This window comes from Archocentrus centrarchus, chromosome 12, assembly GCF_007364275.1.
Source record: "Archocentrus centrarchus isolate MPI-CPG fArcCen1 chromosome 12, fArcCen1, whole genome shotgun sequence".
Lineage (NCBI taxonomy): Eukaryota > Metazoa > Chordata > Actinopteri > Cichliformes > Cichlidae > Archocentrus > Archocentrus centrarchus.
The window spans coordinates 11,950,859-11,966,095 of record NC_044357.1 but is presented as its reverse complement, the minus strand read 5'-3'; the positions used below and the strand labels follow the sequence as shown (position 1 = coordinate 11,966,095).

General features: G+C 40.5%; 1 long non-coding RNA gene across 1 annotated transcript; it reads right to left on the bottom strand.

Moving 5' to 3' along the window:
• Positions 1-8,829: 8,829 nt before the first annotated feature.
• LOC115789714 (uncharacterized) lies at positions 8,830-12,668 on the bottom strand. Its single transcript, XR_004020718.1, has 3 exons — positions 12,534-12,668; positions 10,595-10,762; positions 8,830-10,463 (listed from the first exon to the last, which is right to left on the bottom strand). It is a non-coding gene; the product is annotated as an uncharacterized LOC115789714 (long non-coding RNA).
• Positions 12,669-15,237: the final 2,569 nt, after the last annotated feature.

The window sequence follows — 15,237 nt, the reverse complement described above, 5'->3', positions numbered from 1 at the left end:
TTCCTCGTCTTTGAAAATCTCTGCCTCTGCACATGGTCAGTTTAGAGCTGTTGTTGGACAATGGGAAGAGTGTTTTAGAATAAATACAAACATTAAAGGGAATCACATTAGCTGGAAACAGACACAGTCCTCTATAAAGTGAGCAGAGCGCCGAGAAAATGACAAGTGCCTGGAGGGAGAGGTGGCAGAAAAGAGAGAGAGCGAGAGACAGAGAGGTTACCGAGAGTTTAACAAGGGATTAAAACTCACCGATTGGTATCTATCGCGATCATTGAATTAAAATAGCCTTTAATTACACGGGTCCATTTGCCAAGGGGCGAAATTCGTACACGCCCCAAATCCGGACTCGCCTAACGCACGAAGATCGATATGAAGAAGTTACTGCATGTTAAAGATGTCAAAAGTTTCTTCGTGTCTCCTCGAGTTTACTAACCCCAATTTTTCCCAGGTGTCAAATGTCTGACGGGAAGCTGCAAGATCGAATTAAAACTTATTTAATACAAACAAAAGTTTACATTTTACTTAAGTAAATAAATTATTTAAAAAAAAAATTCCCATGGGAGACGTAAGAGGAGAGACTGAATACTGGCCATGATCTAAATTCCCTGCAATCCAAGAGAATCTAATACAATTAAACGTTTTCTCTCAAATTATAAACTTAATTTTCATTATTGCGCATGAAAGTTTGAAAAATATAACAGGAAGCACCTGGTTGTATAAGACGAAAACGGGGCCACTTCACAAACAGCTCATTAAAAATGTTGTAAAAGCTGCAGACAAAAAAAAAAAACAAAAAAAACAAAACGCACAATCACTGCTAAAACTCTGCAGGCTGGCGCATTAGGCTCTATTTCCTATGTTCATTTCGAGTGAAGGTTAGTTCCAATACTATCAAGCAATAATCCTCGCCAGACAAGATGTGCAGTTTTATGAATTTTACATCACCCCTCACACCCCAAAGTGAGCAAATGTTAAACGGTTCCTTAGAAAGATTCGCTAAATGCATGTTTGCAGACTTTAAGGCACTCTTTGCTACCTGGTTTTTGCCCTCGTGATTGCTGTGGTGGCCAATTTAGAAAAAAATGCACTTATGGCTCTGAAATGTGCAGAAGACTTTCAGTGGGACATATGTAAGGGGCGCAAACTCAAGAACAGCTTGAGTTCTGTAGGTTCAAATTAAGACGCACACTCAGGACAAAAAAAGAAAAATGCTAGTTACATAACTATTTTTTCTCAGGGTGTGTCATGTTTGTTGTGTGTCTCCGGACTGATTTCCTCGAGCAAAGTTTGTGTCTCTGTAAGAAACCAGGTAACCTGCGGCTACAGGTGGCAACAAGAGCTGAGGGTAAAAGGTCAGCCAGAGCAAGCATTTCCGACTCCAGAGATAGGAAATCATGCCTAAATGTGCTCCTGTTTATATCCTACAGTTTATGACTAAAAGTGGAATTGGAAAAGATCTGCTGCAGATCTCAGGTAATACACCTGGTCTGAACTGTTATTTGAACTCTAAAATCTGCTATGAAAGCGGGTGGATGGGTAATTGCGGGGGCACTATCCTAAAAGCAGGCATGCCAAAAAAAAAAAAAAAAAAACAATAATAGAGAGCACATGGAATCCAAACAATAAAATCAAAAGTACAGCACGGAGTAAATCAGGTGAGTAAAGAGCCGCCAGGAATCCCAAGGTCACAGTGTGCGTCTGCTGGATGAGAATCACAAGGAGACGTTTTCATCATAAATCAGAACATACTCTTCGGAAACAGCCTACGACAACAAAGTTTCCATAAATGTTTAACAGCTCTCTCACTGAGCAGGGGTGTGCGGGTGTTCGTTTCTCCCGCGGCGGGCCGATAAATCGCCTCCCGTGCCTGTGCGCGCTCCCGTAAAGATAAATGCTTCCCAGCGGAAAAAGCAGCCACTTAATGACAACTTTAATAAATCTAGCCGCGCGGGCGCTTGTCTCTTTGTGGTCAGCGAGTCGAGATGAGCCACATAATGAGGTCATAATAGCTGGAGAAACATCTCAGTATTGATGATCCCATTACGGCAACGATTTTTCTGCACAACTTCTAAAACATACATTTTCTACCCTAATCTTAGCTACAAGGGTTTACCCCCACACCGATAATTACTTGGAAAATATTGACAATTTTACTACTAGAAGTATTTCTGTTATAATGAATGCTTTGTTCACCCAAAGTCAGCCTTAATTGGTTGCTTATACTGTCTAAGCTTTTCCGAAGATCTTGGGGTGTGTCACTGGGGCCTTAGAGGGTCCATACCAGCTCAGATGAGGTTTATAAGGGGAGTTTTGATTAACACGTTGCCCAGAAAGCTGCAAACGTGAACTCTAGTGATCTAAAGTGTAGCCTATATGTTACCATATGGCATCCAGACATGTTTAGGTGTCAGGCCTTCCTTCCTTGCTGTTACTGTCATGATGCATGTGTTGCCAGCAGCTTTTCACTGCCTCCTCTCTTTCTCTCCAACCAGCCTTTACCATCTGTTGTAGCTCCCCTTCATTCTGTCTCATCTTTTTCTCCTCATCTTCCTGTGTTTTGTGCACTGTCCACCCTCCCTTAAGCTTTGTCTGTCTTAGTCCAGCCCAGTCCATTGTTCTCTGCTGTTGCCCCCCTCCCTCCATTTCCGCTTTGCTGTTACCCTCTGACCTCACCCCCTTCCACTCTGCTGACCCCCCTCCACCAACACCATCATCATCACCACCCCACACAACCGGGACCCCCAAATCTTCTTGTTCTTCTCTTGACTGCTTTCCCTTTTAAGTTTCTTTTGGAGGGCTAATAACTGTTGCCAGCCAGCTCCACACAAAATCCCAGCATGCTTGCTATTGTGAGATGTACAATGGGATGCTGGCAGTAACAGCCATTAGCAGCAGAGGGGCTGCTAATGGCTGTGACGTTTAGTTGTGTTTAGTTGTATTTAGTTGTGTTTAGTCCACATGCAACTTGGACCGGTGGTCGGATAAGAACTCTAACTTTATGACCGACCACCATCAAGTTCTTAATTTCCTCTGAGCCTGGCCAGACTGGTCTGTCACTGGTGCTCTTTTCTCAACTCTTTTGCAAACCCGCCCCCCCCCCCCCTTATTCTTAAAACAACATAAAGTGGAGGAACTTATTAAAATGTGCAGTCGTTTCCTTAATAATTTACATGAAGAAGGAGGGTGGGCGATACAGGCCACAAACCGACAACAACACACTCTGGTAAAAAGCAGGAGACTTTGATCAGAGCAGCTGGTGGACCTTGTCTTCATACCTGTCACACAGAAGAGATCACCAAGGAGATGTGCTTCACAAAGCTGGCTGTAGCGTTTGAAGGGGTGTGGAGCTGAGTGTCCTCAGGGGAACTCAGGTGCCCCTCTTGCAAGAAGAGAGTGAGACCACAGAGCTGATCGAATGGAAAGCAAAAGAGCCTCATTATCCTCAGAGCGGTCTGTAGCTGTAGTGGAAAAAAATATCAAAGGATGTGGAGCAAATGAAAGTCAAGAAAAACAAATCACTTTGTGTCATCCTCTGGATTAGTGCCTTTTCACTCCCTGCTACTAATGAACGTGCTAAAGAGATCTGACAACGGGAACACAGCATATTGGGGTCAGTTAAGAGAAGAACTTCTGTTGTGCAGAACTGCCAAAGACACAAAGTTTAACTAAACTAAATGAGCCGACATGCTTCTTTTTTTTTTAACCCAATAAGAATCCTTATGAGGTATTTTTACAAAGTGTTTATATAGCTCCAGTAAAAAAAAAATTACACACAGCATGTCCTGTGGATTATCCTGATCAATGAGCACAAAGTTAAGTTCTGGTTTCCACAAATGTCATCTGCCTTTGTACTGAGATGGCAGCAGTAATGTCCCTGCTGGGTGGTTCATCACTTTGGTCTAAAAAAAAAAACTACAGTATTACGAAGGGGTGTTATATGGAATGTTTAGGGTTTCCATTTTTGTGTGTGTTTTGATAAAATGTCTCGACAACTGTTGAAGACGTTGCCACTAGATTTGATGCAGGCGTGATGCTGCCTCTCAGCATGAATTGTAATAACTCTGGCGATCTGTTCTCCTTCATTCATGCAGTGCCATCCATCATGGTGTCAATTTCAAATTCTTCCAGCCTCAGCTGAATTTCATGTTTATGGCTGATTAGGAAACACTAGCATGTTACCAAGCTAAACTAAAAATGATGCACATGGTAAACAGGCTTCTAGCAGTACATTGTAAGCATGCTGCCTTTAGCATTTGGACTAAAGGGATGCTGTGCAGAAGGGCAGCCTCACAGGGTTTCTGGACTGCCGTTTGGGTGTAAGGTTGGTCATAGCCAGCTTGCTTAGGATCATCTATATTTATAATGACATTAAATGTTATGCAAATTGTGACCAGTGAAAAACACAGGCCTGTAACAAAAAGTGCTCAGCAGAAAAAAACTAAAAGGTTGCCTTACTTGAATAGAGTCAAATGCCGAACAGGACAAAATTGCTCCCATCTGTCACTCAAAGCAACATGTTTTGTACCAGGATGTGAACATTTTTATGTCTTCATTTTAACATGGGCGTCTATGGGGACTTGAACCTAAAGCGGCCTCCAGCGGTCACTGGAGAAACCTTTGAACGCACACTCATTTAGTCAGACAATAGTCAGTGTTTAAATCCCCTTCTGGCCAGCGGCATGTGGAGCAGGAATGGTTTATCGCCTCAAACTCAAAGGCAGCATCCAGACTTGTAACAGAATGATGAGAGCAGCCCCCCCCCCCCCCCCCCCCCCCCTTCCCCCACTGCAGACATTTTTGACTTGTCATGACAGGAAAAACTTAACACCAAAAATGGCTCCTATCCTCTCTAGTGAGTGGGTACACATAACAGCAACCCGCCTCACCTAAAAGGAAATTCAACTATGTATAATTTATGACATTATTATTCACGTGTGCTTTTGCTGACTGGATGCTTCAGGTCAGATTATTACACTCCAAGTAAAGTCTGGCATGTTGAATAGATTGTGAACAGCTAAAATAAGAGGTTTAACTGTGCTGTCAGCGCAGGTGGACAGAAATCCCATGTGGCATGACGGGTTAATGGTAAACAGGTTCAGAGGGACATGGTAAGAATACAGGAGAGTAGTTTAAGTATGTATACACAGTACCAGTCAAAAGTTTGGAGTGTCTCCAAACTTTTGACTGGTACTGTATATATGTATATTTTGGTATATCCTCTGTTGTCGGTAGACAATAAAGTGAAAGGAATATGAATGCTGTAACGCTAACAGGCATTAAGAGAGACAGAGTGTGTGCCTGTAGATTTACTGCTGCGATGTCCCACTGATGCGTCGTGTTTGACGATTATGGATAGCCCAGGGTAATAGCAATGTAATTAGGCCTTTACTGTCGTGTAATTCTCCGTCAAGCACACTGTCGATATCTTGGTTGATGAGGTTGAAAGTGAGATTGGAATCCAGTGACCCGGGCCAGCTGTTGTGATAACAGCACACGCACACACACACACACATGCACACACCCATACACAGTGCTTGTAATGCAGTGTTGATGCTGTGATATTTGCTTTTGTCCCACTGTTGATCTAAGCTGACATTATGCTGTATGGCCCTGATCGCTGTTTGTCTGAGTGTTACATTTGTCATCTGTGGGAGGGCAAACGAGGGATCACGAGGAGTGGAAAGCCAAGTGAGAGAGAGCTGGTTTTGGGGTGGGGTGGGGGGACAGAGAGAAGGCGAATGAGGGTGGGATAGTGGCGGTGTATGTGCTCATCTCTTGTGTGTCAGTGGCAGATCTGCTGGTGTGGAAGCAGATCTTTTCCCTCAGTGACTCTATTAATTTACCTCATTTATCTTAACCACCTCCCCCCTCCCCCCAATAAATACTGGAGACCTCAGAGTGCGTGTGTGTGTATGTGTGCATGTGAAAAACCCTACATCTGGATGCGTGTGTGTGTGTGTGTGATGGAATAAAACCACAGCAGCTCCCCTTTCTATTCCCAGAGGACAAATCCGTGGCGGAAAAACTCATTTTCCTGCAAATAGTTTGTCAGCCAAGCTAGGAGGAGTGATAAATTATCACAGACGTTAGGTGAAGGAGGACGACAGGAAGAGGGAAGCCCCCTCTTTCTCTCTCTCTCTCTCATCCGAACTCTCTTTTTTCCCCCCCAAACAGCTACTTCCTCGATTTCATCCTATCATTTCTATTTACCTCTGATTTCACCCATCCTGCATCTCAGCTCTGATTACAACAGGATACATGCATTTCATGTGCATATATAAATATATATACACACTGACTTATGAACACACACACACACACACACACACATAGGTTTCCAATCCAAGTTGGAACTGGGAAAATGTGGCTGCCCCTACAACTCAAGTGTGACTCCCCATTCCAAATGATAAATTGATGGCCAGAAAAATGGATTTGTTTTCAACTGGTAACACATCAAAGAAATAATAATTCTGTGTGGGGGAGAGTGGCGGGATGATGAATGGGGTGGACAGCTGGATCACAGTAGAGCAATGGAGTGAGTGAAAGAGAGAGGGAGAGAGAGAAGAGAGAAAGAGAGAGATGAAGTGGTAGGATGTGAGTAAGAAAGTATAAAATCAATGAGCAAACACAAACAAAAAAGCCTATCAGATTGAAATGGCTTTGTTTTGTAAAAAGCTAACTTTGGACATGACATGAAATGAGATCATTCTCATTTGACCCAAACAGCATACCCATATATGATTACTGGACATCGCATTTCAGGACTGTGCTGCTAACAGCCTTCAGTCTCCTGGGGAGAATTTGCAAAGGGGGGGGAGGGGGGTAAGTAAGTAAGGGGGCTGCTCACTGATGTTGGTGAGAGAAGGTTTGTCACTCCGTCACAGCTTCAATTCATCCCCAAGGTGCTGGATGGGAAGGTGGGAAAACCTCTCCCTACCTGACTCTGCAGTGTCAGAACTTTCAAAAAGTTGCCACAAAGATTTAACAAATAGAAAATTAAAACAAACTACCTTGGGTCCCTTTCAGAACTGCCTTTAATTCTTCGTGGTACAGATTCAACAAGGTGCTGGAAATATTTCTTAGAGATTTTTGTCCATACTGACATGAAGGCATCATTCAGTTGCTGCACGTTCACGATGCAAATCTCCTGTTCCACTACATCCCAAAGGTCTCTATGGCATGGATCATTATCCTGCTGGAAGCAGCCATCAGAAGATGGATACACTGTGGTCATAAAGGGATGGACAGCAATAATAATCGTGTAGGCAACTGATACACAATTGATACTAAGGGGTCCAAAGGGTGCTGAACCCATCCAAATATGACAGCAGAAATCGAGACTCATCAGACCAAGTAGCATTTTTCCAATCTTTTGTTGTCTAATTTTGGTGATCTCGGGCGAATTGTAGCTTTAGTTTCTCAGCTGATGGCACCTGGTGCGATCTTCTGCTGCCGTAGCCAATCTGCCTTAAGTTTGGATGCAGTGTGCACTCAGTGATGCTTTTCTGCATACCTTGGTTGTAATGAGTGATCGTTCGCGTTACTGTTACCTTCACATCAGCTCAAGGCAGTCTGCCCATTCTCCTCTGACCTCTGGCAGCAAGAAGGCATTTTCACCCAGAGGGATGAAAATGCCTTCTTGCTCATGGGATATTTTCTCTTTTTCGGGCCAATCTCTGTACATGCTGAGTTTTCTACAGTAAAACTGGTTCAATCAGAGTGGACTATGTAAAAGTGTCTGGAGTCTCAACTACATAAGATTTGAGTTTTTCTCTTAAACGCAGACTCCTTTACAAACAGCATTTTCACAGCTTCTTGGACGTATGAAAAACTTTCATTTGATTTTTTTTTGTAGCAGCGAGTGTTTGAATGTGCTGACACCTACCTGGGATGTCATTTTTTGTTATGCTCAGAGTCAGCACTGGCGGTATCTGCTATTGTGATTCTACTACATGTTCTCACTTGAGTTTTTGTTTCAACAACCAAGAAAATATTATCTCTGTCTCTGTCTCCCTTTTAACTTGATCACAAGTAGTGACACTTTTACAGGGCATACTGAATAATTAGTGATGCCACAGTGATATCAAAAGAAATGACTGAAGAAATTTTTTCACAGCCAAGTAAAAGGAAAAAGTTCATATAATGTTGAAGTGTAACTCCCTGAAACTACAAAATAATTCAGTAAATAAAGCTCAAATGAGCTACAATCACCAAAATGATGTTTCTCCACAACTACCTCACTTTTTTTGGTGCCTCAATGTGTGAAAAACTAAGATTAAACACAGTCTTAATCCTGCAGTAAAATGTGTGCTCCTTATGTAGAATATATTGGTCTTGGCATTATATCCAGTGAATCGGGGGCTTTGAATACCCTTTGATTGTTCTTCACACATAGCTTTGTTGTTTTAACTCTTTGACCTCCCACTCCACCACCAACTCAAGGACTTAAGTCTAAATTTTTGCTCACTTTCATGTAAAACTAATGAAAACACAAAAAATTCTGACAAATTAACTGTAAATGTCTGTTTGTTGTAAAAAAGCTCACCATTTTATCTTAAAGGTGACTTTTCTGACTACTGCTGACCCCTGTTATCTACACATCTGAGCAAAGCTCTAAATGCCACACGTCTGCAGGATCAATATGCAAGATGTTAAATCTGCAATCGTCAACTAAAGCTATTTCCAAGAAGGCAATATTCATATCTGATAGTTTGTCTTTATTTCCCTTTCTTGCAGCTCAGCCACAGCGACAGTCTTCTCACTCAGGTAGTCATCTGGCTCAGGTAATAAACATAAGCGCTGAAATGAGATCATCATAATCATCATTTTCTTTATTGCCCCAGATCCCAGCAGAGGACCATCACAGGGAGAGCCAGAAATAACGCAATTACATCCATATATTCTCACAGTTTTCAGGCAGTTATTTGGACTGGCAGTGTTCTCAGTGGATCATTAAATGTATAGATGTGTTCTTCCCACTCGTTTACTCACTTCCCCTCCAGGTTTCTAAAGCTGATCCGGTACAATGTCTATGCCCAATGTCTGTTTTCATCTCGCTCATTTTTTTCCAGCCATATCTTATTTTTATTCTTTTTATCGCCCTCCCTCCACACTCTCTTTCCCTCCCTTCGCAGTGATTGATGGAGTTAGGCAACAGTACACAGAGCAACGTGTGGCCAACAGTCCAAGACAGCCTGCATCAGAGGGAAAGAGAGAGGCTGGTGTGGTGGTGAGGAGGAGGAGGAGGAGGAGGGTGGGGATTAAATGAAAAGAGAGGTGAAAGGAAGGGAAGGAAAGAGGAAGCGAGCAGAGAGTGTGTGAGAGAAGGGGAGGGAGGGGGGAAGAGGGAGAGGAGTGTCTGAGAGAGAGGAAGAGAGAGAGAGAGAGAGCGAGAGAGAGAGGGAGAGAGAGAGAGAGAGAGAGGAGCTCAGCTGAAAGCCACAGACTTAATTCTATGCATCATTAAGCAGTCTCACTCAATGCAACATCCCCTATACATCATCCACGCTCAGTAAACACAACGATGACATTACATTAGCAACTGCAAATGAATTTTCTTTTTAGAAGGAAATTGAGAATACTCTCTTTCTCTCCCTCTTTTTTACCCTCTCTGCTGCTCGCAAAGCTCAAGTGTAGGACATAAAAATACAGCGAGATATAAACAAAATAAAAAAACACAAACAATATTTCCCTTTCCCCTCGCTGACACACACTCTCTCACTTTGCCACACAGAAGAGACTTGAGCACAAATACACACCTCTCCTTAGGCGCTCTTCTGAAATGTTTTTATAATAGGCGTTTGGAAAAGACACCTTATTTAAAGATAAGGTATCTTTGAAAACGCTTCACAAACCCATTTGTCCTCGCTTTGCCAAATTTAATCAAACACTGGCTACACCAGCTGTTACTAAATTTAAACTTAGCCACAGCTAAATCTTGCATTCATACTATGGGATCATTTATACATCAGTAATAAACTGGCCAGTTAATTTTAGAAAAAAAATAAGCACGCAGACGGATTGCCTTGAAAATATTTTTGGGCAGCACAATTTATAGCTGAAGCCCATTGGACTGAAAACAGCTGGCATTATTTACATATTTATTTATTATTTACATATAAAAAGTCACAAGCGCAATTTAGTTTAACATGCGCTGCCTTAAAAACATTTCAAGATTAGTTACAATGTAACTCTCAAACCTTTGAATTCTAAAAGTTTGCAGATTACTTAGAAATCTGTTGTTTTCTGACCCAAGCCAAGCATTAGTCCCCGAATGAAGCTGACTGTGTTCTTCGTGGCTTTATGGTGGTCCAAGTGTCAAGCAGCCCAAGCAGCTGGCTTCTTGAGTCCATTAAAATACCCCCCTCAATAATGATATCAGAAGACACTGGACAAAGGTGAAGACGATTTAGAGAGACGGGCGCAGCTTCATCGGTGACAATCAGCACTCCCAGGCCTCATCACTGTCAGAAGCCTGCTTAAAAACAAATACAAACAACATTATAACGGGGAGATGTTGGTAGCCATCCTCAGTTATTATTAAAAAAAGAATTAATTAGCCAAGCAAATGTTGTGATTTAGTACTTTTTTTTACCAGTTCAGTTGTTATCCATCCAATTGTGTCCAGTAACTGAGGTAGGCTGCATCATTAATTGGTCTATATCCTTTTGGTGCTTTCCCACTTCCTCTTTGTGCTGCTAATTGGAAAAACACTCCCTGGTGTCTCCTTCCCGTCTCTCCTCCTGATGGAAACCTTGAAACGCTTTACAAAAAAAAAAGAAAGAAATCAAAGAAACAATAGAGGTATAAACGTTAGTATGCAGCCGCTGTCCATTTTCACACTGAACTCATGTGTCTATAATATATAATCTGCATTAATTTCTTCATCTAACTCTCATTAAGATCTAAACAAAAATTCCCCACACTCTGTGTGCTCTTTTAATGTGCTGCCATTAAAAAATTACCAGTGGTGTAGACATTGATAGGATGGCTCATCACCAGGGAGGCCTCACAGTACAAGGGTGTACACTGCTGCCACATCTGGTTTGTAAAATTGAACAATGAAAAAACAGAGTACAAGACAAAGAAATGTCTTCCAAAGCCAAAGTTTGTTAAAGTTTCGGGGTGCACCAATCTGATATTTGGATCAGCCATCAGTCCAATACTAGACTCAAAAAAGCAGGAAGCAGTCGCACTTTGGAGGTATTTCACTGAAGCTGTCATCAATTACCCAGGGCCCGTTGTCCTTTATTATTTAATAATATTATTTAACTAATAAAGCCCAACAATGTAATAAATCTCTACTCTTGGATCAATTTCGTTTTTAAATTTTATTTTATAAAGTTTGGAAAGCTGTTTAAGTGGAGCCTGACACTATCTTACACATAAAAAATTTACCATTCTCTTTTTTACAGCTTATTAATTTAACACAGATTCTCAAAGTGTGTGGTGCACCCCACTGGTGGGGGTGCAGGGTCATGACAGGTAGGGCACAAGTCATGTGGAAGTAATGTTAAACATCAGAATAATTTTTATGGCGAAACAAAGAAATTCACGTCAGTTACGTTAGTACAGCGACTAGCGACAAATCAAACAACTTTCTCCAGTTAATTCAGCCATTTTTGGTGACAGTTGCAAAATACTCCACCATCACTGTCTTGTGTAAATAGAGCTCTCATAATAAATCACCAAGGGGGTCGCTTTGTCACCAAGAGCGCCTCCCCTGTTGAGTTTGGGCGTAAAAATATTTAAGTGGGGAATGATAGAAAAAGTTTAAGAACCACCCACTGATTTAACACAGGTATTGGATCAGTATCAGCAGCCAAGATATCAGTCATTAGAAATGGAAAAGCTGGATTGGTACATCCTTAAAATAAATAAACAGATAACCATACATGACAGCGCAGCTAACAGTTACTTGGAAAAGCAACTTTTAAAATCCACAGGGTTATTATTACACAAGTTTTACAAGAGTTAGGGTTTCTGCTTGTATTTATCGGTATTTTAGATTTTTGGATCTTGGTCAATACATACAAAATCTGAAAAAAAAAGACTACAGCTTATTATTGCATTCCATATTTTACAAGGATATGGAAATTAAACTAAGTCAGACACCTACAGACGCAGCCATGCAGATGTAAGCACAAAATTATATTTTAAATCAGGATTCAAACCTTAAGATCAAATGCATCCTTTAATTAATCAGCTGAAGTGTTTACAGTAACAAATTTCATTTAGAGCTGCCTCTACAGCAGTTTTCCTGCCGTAAAACACCTGGAGTACCAAACTGCATTCACTGTGCCAACTTCAGCAAAGCTATAGTTCAAATCTGTGGACTTTTCACTTTCTTTTGGAGCAGTTAAAGCATGTTTTCCGCCACTGAAGGGACAGTAGTAAGGATAACTTCTCTTTACCGCCAACACATTCAACCAGTACAATTTTATCATTAACAGTCGTTAGCGTTAGCAAGCTAACTTCAATATACAATGTCAGCTGCAGTGAGAAACAAACTTATTACTAGTTTTATAACTTACCTTATTGGTCCATTAAAGGAAAATGTGCTTCCACAATTTGGTCAAAATCCCATCGCTCTGTCTCTTTGAGGTCAGGATCTTAGATCGACTGGAACAGCGTTTTTGCCGAAAGTTGGCTACTGCGCATGCTCAAACCCAATCCTGTGTTTTTCAGCGGAGTAGGTGGATTTTAGTGCACTGCTTCCTCCTACTGGTGGAACGATGTCATTGTTTCCTTTGTTACTGGACTGTTCAGTTACTGCCACTTAAAAAATGAGTCAGCTGTTCACTACGCATTTAGCTGTGACTTAATAATAGCCAGTAAAATACATATATTCTACATAACAAAAGTCATAAAAGTAAAGTGAAAAGAAATGTAAGCCAGGACAGATGTAACTTATATAAATGTCAAAAGTGTAAACTTGAATAAAATATGACAGTCTTACACAAAAGTTAGCTAAAAGCATTTTAGCCTAAGTGGCCAAATAATAGCCACATAGTGAATACCGCTAACACCATCCTGCCATCCATCCATTTTCTTCAGTTTATCCAGGGCATTAGAAAAAGCTATATTCACACAAATCAATAATTTCTTCATGGAAAATAATGAATCTTTATGATGAATCTTTATAAGATTCCTACCTGGTTGTAGAGCAAATCATCAAACTGCCCTCACCAAAAGAGTTAGTGATCTCAGACTAACTTACAATGCTAATAAGGTTACAGTCGCCCTTTTTTTTTTTTTTTAATTTAAGCATGATCTTTGACATGATAGATAATAAAATCCTCATTTACCTTCTCAAGCAATGGGTTGACCACATATCACTAACAGAAAAGTTTTTATCACCTGTTGAAGTCAGGTATCAACCACTCATGACTTTTCCTGTGGAGTTCCACAGGGTATCTGTCTGGGTCCTTTAGTTTTCTCCTCAGACATGCTGTCACTTGGCAACCTTATCAAACATATGTTACACATATGGTACACAGCTATATGTTTCTGAAGAGCCAGAGGACAATGATGTGTTGAATTCTCTAGCACTGTGTCTAACTGACATTAACAAATGGATGACTACAGTCTTTTTAAAACTTAATGAAGACAAAATCAAACATGACCTACTTACTCATAAGTTGGGGACATTAGCTGACAGAGTAAAACCAAAAGTTAAAAGTCTTGAGGTTATTTTAGATTCTGATTTGCGCTTTAATCCCCCATTGATTTTATTACAAAGACATGTCAGGAATATTGCCAAAACTCTTCCATGACTCTGCAGTGCTGTTTTTTCTGGACTTCCCAAAAAGATTATCAGCAGGCTGCGGCTCATCCAGAACTTTGCTGCCAGATTATTTACTAAAACAAATAACCAAGAACACTTCACTCCAGTTTTAGCAGAGCTACTCTGGCTTCCAGTATCCTACAGAACTGATTTTAAAACACTTTTACTTGTATATAAAATCATTAATGGTCTTGGACCTTCTTATATTTCTGAAAGTCTGTCACTCTATGTCCTGATTTGCTCTCTTAAATCTGCCAGTGTTAAACTGTTAGATATCCAGTACTCCTCACTTCAGAAAAATCAGGGATGCAGCTTTCTCTGCAACTCTGGAACAGCCTACCAGAAAAGATTAGGCAGGCAAACTCTATAGATAATTTCTATATACTCTTAAAGGCGATCCTTTTAATCTGATATCTAACTAGTGCTTCCATTTAATAATACCACTGTACAGCTGTACCTGTTGAGTTCAGCCACATTTAGTAATCTGATAAATACAAACAATATGCATATCTTAGTTCTAAGATTGTTTCTTTTTTCATATTTCTCTGTTTGCATTTCACAGGATTTTATGTAATTTTTTACCTATGCATTATTTGTATGTCTCTGTGTGTGGGTGTATGGGTGTGTATGTATTTCTCATGGGTGCCTTGTTTGTCCAGTAATCATACCCACATCTTAGATAATGCTGGCATTCATTTTATTGAAAGAGTATCATCTTACAAAAATTTGAGTGTTTACCTGGATGACAGACTTTCCTTTAGAGTGCATATTGAGCACTTAGTGAAAAAGCTAAAGGTTAGATTGGATTTTTACTACTGAAATGTAGCTTGTTTGAATTTATCAGTTAGGAAGAAACGGGCACCGGCTACATTCTTAAATGTTCTTGATTATGATGACATTATCTAAATAAATGCTGCCTCCATTTCACTTCATTGTTTAGACTCCGTTTATAATAGTTCTTTATGTTTCACATCAAATTCATTGTCCAGTACACATCACTGTGTACTTAATAATTTGATTTCTTGGCCTTCATCAAGTTTAAGGAGACAACTGAACTGGTATATTTTAATGTATAAAGCTATTGTGAGTAAATTCCCTTTTTGCCTGTGTAAACTCTTAAAACTTTCAAATAGCTGCTATGATTTGCGGTCCTTTACTTAGCTCCTCTTCAGAGTATTCAGGATTTTTTCTGAACTTGGTAGAACAGCGTTCTCTTATTTTGCACCTTGTCCATGGAACAACCTTCAGAGCACATTAAGGTTGAACGCTTCTGTCTCTCTGGGAGAGTTTAGAGCTCGCCTAGAGATTTCTGTAACTGAAGAGTGTCTCTTAAGGCAACGCCATAGATCATCCCATTCATAATCTGGACCTTGTACTGCATTACTTTGGCTCTACTTGTTTAATTCTGTTTATGTGTTTTAATGTTATATTTGATTTTAACTTGTAACATT